The following is a 6000-nucleotide window of genomic DNA, read 5'->3' as shown; positions in this document are numbered from 1 at the left end:
CTTCTCAATCTTTTGTCTTGAAATGGTCAATGGATCTTGAGGACTTTTTTTTTTTTTTTATTAACAAATCTCCCGGAGTGCTCTTAATTCTACCTGGTTTGAGTAGCAGCCGTGTTAGTCTGTACTCACAAAAAGAAAAGGAGGACTTGTGGCACCTTAGAGACTAACCAATTTATTTGAGCATAAGCTTTCGTGAGCTACAGCTCACTTCATCGGATGCCACAAGTACTCCTTTTAATTCTACCTGGTTGTTACAGCCTTAGAACTGGTCTCTTTAGTAACTTCCTTAATATTTGAGTATGCCCTTGAAAATGACATTGTTTAGAGGACAAATTTTCTTTAAATTGTGTCATATTGTATTTTCATTAAGCCACAGTTAATCGTCCAGTTCAGTCACTGTAGATACATACTCAGGATTTCTTATTACATTGTAAAACTGAACTGTTTCCAGAGCTAAAACAGGCTTTTAGATCAGTCATTTGTAAATGCAAGTTCAATTTTTAAATTTGTTTTTATGTTTTGAATCTTTATACCTTTAATATCTTGAACTGGAGTGTGTTTTCATTTGTGCTGGAGACATATCAAATGCATTGTATAAATAGATTACAATGTTTTTAAGACTTTATTTCTAATTGCTGAGTAACTTAATAGGAAAAGAAAGCACACTGCCACTGGAAAAAGATGATAACATTTGTATCTACTGGAAATACACCCTCAGCCATCTTAGAGCTGATAGGAAACAAACAAAAGGAAGTATTTCTTCCCACAATACATAGTCAACCCATGGAACTCATTGCCAGGGGATGCTTTGAATTACAAAACCTTGATACCTCCATTGCCCGCATCATCACATAGGCATGAATAGATTTAGCCTAGGAGGCAGGGAAACATTCACCCCATTTGGAAGGGGGGACCTAGGGCACCGAAAGATGACGTGACTTTCCTAAGACTAAGTAGAGAGTCTGTGGCAGAGCAGAGAATCAAACTCAAAACACCTGAGCCCCAGTCCTGTGCTTTAACCAGTAGGCAACCTTTCCTACCCTGAGGAGGGGAACCACCTGTGTCACTTTGAGTGAGTGGGTGGAATCAGGTGCTAGACCGAGCCACCAGGAGGGGGGAGCAGAGAGAGGTAGAGTGGGGACAGGGCCTCGGGCAGTGTGGGGGTGGAGCCTCAGGAAGGGGCAGGGCCAGGTGGGGCACCCACTGGCAAAACCAAAAGTCAGCACCTAGGTTCCAAGTGCAGTAGTGTGGCCAAAAGAGCTAATGGGATCCTTAGATGCATAAACATGGGAGTCTCGAGTAGGAGTAGGGAGGTTACATTTGGCACTGGTGTCACCAGAACTAGAATATTATGTCCAGTTCTGGTGTCCACAATTCAAGGAGGATGTTGAAAAATTGTTGCGTGTATAGAGAAGAGCCATGAAAATTTAAAATTAAACTATTGGAAAACATGCTTTATAACAGGGGTGGCCAAACTTACTGACCCTCCAAGCCGTATATGATAATCTTCAGAAGATAAAGAGCCAGGGTGCATCTCCATGATCAGCTGTGCTGGTGAGCTCTTCACACTGATCAAACAGTAAATGAACATTCAAAAGTTCCTGGGGCTTTAACAGGGGAGTGGCTGTTTCCTGTGTACCTGGCTGACATGCAGTAGAGTTGAAAGTGCTCTCCAGAGCTATCACAGTGGAGCACTGTGGGACACCTTCTGGAGGCCAATTCATTCGAATTCCACAACGCATTGTCTACACTATCCCCATGTCGACCCATGGATGTCGAACCAAGCGCTACGCCTCTCGCGGAGGTGGAGTACAGAAGTCGACTTTACAGGCCACTTAGGTTGGCGGAAGGGACTTGGTAGTGTGTAGACGCAGACATTATTAGATTGACTTAACGTGGCTTATGTCGACCTAAGTTTGTAGTGCTGACCAGGCCTTAGATTCTCATATTTTCCTTGGTTGAAAAATGCACAAACCTCCTGCACGTCACAGGAATTTTATGTCCCCTCTCCCTCCCCGCACCAAAAAAGTGCTTGACTTTACTGAACTTGAATTTTTAAAAAATGAATAACTTTTGGTAAAAAAAAAAAAACATTTAATCCAGCTCTAGTATAGAGTCTGTGACTAGTCCTCTGAAGGACCACTGTGGTATTTCTACAGGGTTTTTTTAAGGAATACACTTTAGGAACAAGTCCAGTGGGCTAATTGAGTTAATCCTATCACTGCTATACTGTAAGATTACTGTGTATTGTCTATAGAACGTTCTGACTAGAGGCCAGGTTTCACTAAGGGCAAGTCTACACCACAAAAGTCGACCTAAGCTACAGTGATGTATAGCCACCACAGTAATGGAATCAGTTTTACACATCCACACGTGGATCAGCTCATGTCACTTACATTCCTGACACACATTATTTCTTTTGACTACTTATATAGTACAATTTTCAATGTATTTGGGAACAAATGCTGACATTTTACCATTAACTGCGCTAACTCCAACAAAGTAATCATTAATTTAATGCATTTGCTAATTACTTTTCAAAAGGTTAAAGGTCTTCTATTCTCTTCCTTCTTGAAGAAGAGCACATTCTCAGAGTTCTTTTGTTATCATAGAAGCCTATTAATATCCTTTATGTACCTGGAATGGAATTGCTATTCAAACTACAGTAGAACCTCAGAGTTAGGAATGGAGGTTGTTCATAACTCTGAAATGTTCGTGATGCTGAACAAAACATTATGGTTGTTCTTTCAAAAGTTTACAACTGAACTTTACCGTGCAGAAGAAAAATGCTGCTTGTAACCATCTTAATTTAGATGAAACAAGCTCAGAAATAGTTTCCTTACCTTGTAAAATGTTTTTTTTTTAAACTTCCCTTTATTTTTGTTTAGTAGTTTACGTTTAACACAGTACTGTACTGTTTTTTTGTGCGGGGTGGTTTTTTTTGTTTTTGGGGGTTTTTTGGTCTCTGCTGCTGCCAGGTGGCCTACTTTCAGTTCCAAATGAAGCGTGTGGTTAACCGGTCAGTTCATAACTCTGGTGTTTGGTGTTTGTAACTCTGAGGTTCTACTGTATTTCCATACTTCTCCATATACTGTTTGCAGTACATGCATGTACTACTTTTCTCTGTCCTGAATTTATGATGCACTATACTGTCAGCCATGAATGATGCAGTTATTCTTGTATTAACTTTGCTTAGAACTTTGCCAAAAGTTGAGGGTGTTACAGGTTTTTAAGCAATCGATTTTTCCTCTTTTGTGACCTCTTTTAAAGGACTGGATGAAATGCCAGTTACCTTGATCAGTCTAGTTATACACTCTACATGTCTGTCTGTTTTTTGGGTAGCAAATAGAAATGATCTTTGATTCAAACACTCATCTTCAGGTAGTTTTCCATTCTCTTGGAGATCTGGTCCCTTGTTCATTATCTGTTACAATTACTTTTGCAGATAACCAGATCATTCCCCCTTGATCCATGCACAAAGTGGACCCTCTGTATATGAGTAGTCCCTCTTCCATAAAGAAGGGCAGCTCAGCTGCTTCTGAGCATGGTTTTCCCCCCTCCCATTCTCAATGTGGTACAGTACCTGTGTTGAGGGAAGAAGTGGAGACAGGGTAGGATGGAAGAAGAATGGACAGGCTCAGGAATGGGAAGGGAGGAATGTACATCACTGCCCTTTGGGCACTTTGAAATTATTCAGAAAAGATAATGCAACTGAGGGCCACCTATTCATCCCTCGTGTGAATTTTTCCATGAAAAGCGCTGGTCTGGGCCAAGGACAATTGTGAAGAAGTTCATTAGTTCTTTGTAGAAGTAAGCAATATAGGTATTGGACAATGACCAGCCTGTAAAATAGTTGGGTAGGCCTCAAGTAGATACAGAAATATTGCACTGTCCAGTGGCATGCTGATGAGAGTAGTGTTAAGTGACCTGTGAGCTCACTCGTGGGTGTTGCAATATCCGGCTCAATGTATATGTGGGGCTTCTAAGGGACAGAAATGAGAAGACTCGGGCTGAAGTGCTGTACGTATTCTGATGATACTTGGCTCTGTGTGACCATTTCACTGTTTTCCTAAAGTTTGCCTGATACTGGAGCTTGGATTAAAAACTCAGTCTAGATAAGACTGAAGTGGTTCTGGTAGATAGAGGAGACGGTGGAAAAACTTGAGGAGATAGTGGAAGGGATATCTGCTCCTTCTGTTGAGAGAATATGCCATCTTTTGTGACTTGGATTTGCACTTTAGGGGTCTTGCCAAAAGAATATTTGCTATTTGGTTCTCCAGAAGTAGCAAAAATGGCTAAGACTGCTCTTTTTCATCTGTATCTGCCAGAGACTCTGCATATCTTCCTACTGGCTGTGGCAGCATTTTACCCTGTGCATAATAGAATTTTCGACTTAGTAGACAGCATAATTCATTTATTAAGAGTTGAGTGAGTATGTCACATCTCTAGAAAATGAACCAAGCTGGCCACCCATCAGCCTGGCTCTCTTTAAGCAGAAAAGAAGAGAAGGTGAAGCCATGACTTTGAAAACCAGAAGGAAAATATGAAGGAGAGATTGTAATGCACCAATTTGAAGAAAATGCTCATTGGTGATAGTAAAAGGAAGAAAGTTATTTTTTTAAATGAGAGTCTGTAGAAAATATTGAAATTAATCCCTGCATCTCAAATAAATAGAAAGATCCCATTTCAAACAGGAAACTGAAAAACAGAGCTGTTTTCTATACATCTCATTATCTGAATAATATCACATTAGACTTGGGGGGGTTATCCTGGATCTATTGAAGTTCATAGCAAACTCTTATTCATTTCAGTGGGATCATAAAATGACTTTATTTACAAAATCAAAAGCCAGACCAGTTTTATAACTTTATTTCACAAACCTAAAAAAAAAAAAGTCTTAGAAGAGACAAAAATAGGCTGCTTTTTTTTAAGTGTGTGTGCTTTCACTACTACCACTTCTGACTCAGTAGTGACACATGCATGTTCCTCCTAGTGAAGGCGTTTCGCCCGCAGTAACTTAGTGTTCTGAATGGGTATATTACAATGACACGTTATTGGTGTCACTGCTTTACTCTGAGCAAAAGGAGATCTTTACATTGCCATTATTGTAAAGGGGCCTTGTATAAATGAGGATCAGGCCCATAGTCTATTTATGGGAGTATGTCCGAGCCTTTGTATCATGCATCCATGAAAACTGCAAATACATATCAGTAATGCATAGAGAAACTGACCCACAAAAATCCTTTGAAGTCAAAGGGTGTCACTCAACTCAGACCAGACACAACAATTGGTTGTGCAAAGGAACAAGCTTTCTTACATGATCGTTGCCTACTCAGACTTCTCTGCTGAACCTGGCAAGGTATAAAGCAGATTCAAAACCAAAAATTAAATGAGACAAGTCAGATATCTTTAGTTCAAGAGCTTTCTGTTGTTTACCTGGCTCCCTGCCTACTCTTTGAGCTTGACTGTGCCCTTTAGATCTGCCATGAAAAGCTTGATGTGAAAGTTCAAACTCTTATCTCTCTCTACTGGTAGGAAACTCAAATCCCAGGATCCAAGAGAACTGTTGAAACAAAATAAAATGGAGGGAGAGAAAAACTGCTGAGTGTCAATGAGTGGACAAATAGGGTCAGGACTGGGCTGGACTAGTCTATATTAGTGAGAGGGAGAGCAGAAAAGGAAAGGCTGAAAGGAAATGCTAGGAATTTACATTCAGCCACAGTGCTGTTTTCAGAAGCATAAAAGAGCTAGACAGTCACCTAAGGAAATTAGAAGAATCCTCTTTATGCGGAAAGTAATTAGTATGGAACCCATTAGAACAGGCAACAGGTTGCAACCACCGTGGGAAACCCCCAAACTGAGGTAAACTGGCAAAGTCAGTGGAACTCTGCTGATTTACTTTATCTGCGAATGTGGCCCTCGGAGCATTCTGGTATGCGCTGATGACTACTTGTTGCTCTAGTCATAACATTCTCAGTGCTATCTTGTGCTTCTCCATCT

Source organism: Caretta caretta, chromosome 1 (genome assembly GCF_965140235.1).
Source record: "Caretta caretta isolate rCarCar2 chromosome 1, rCarCar1.hap1, whole genome shotgun sequence".
Lineage (NCBI taxonomy): Eukaryota > Metazoa > Chordata > Testudines > Cheloniidae > Caretta > Caretta caretta.
This window is presented reverse-complemented; position numbering follows the sequence as displayed.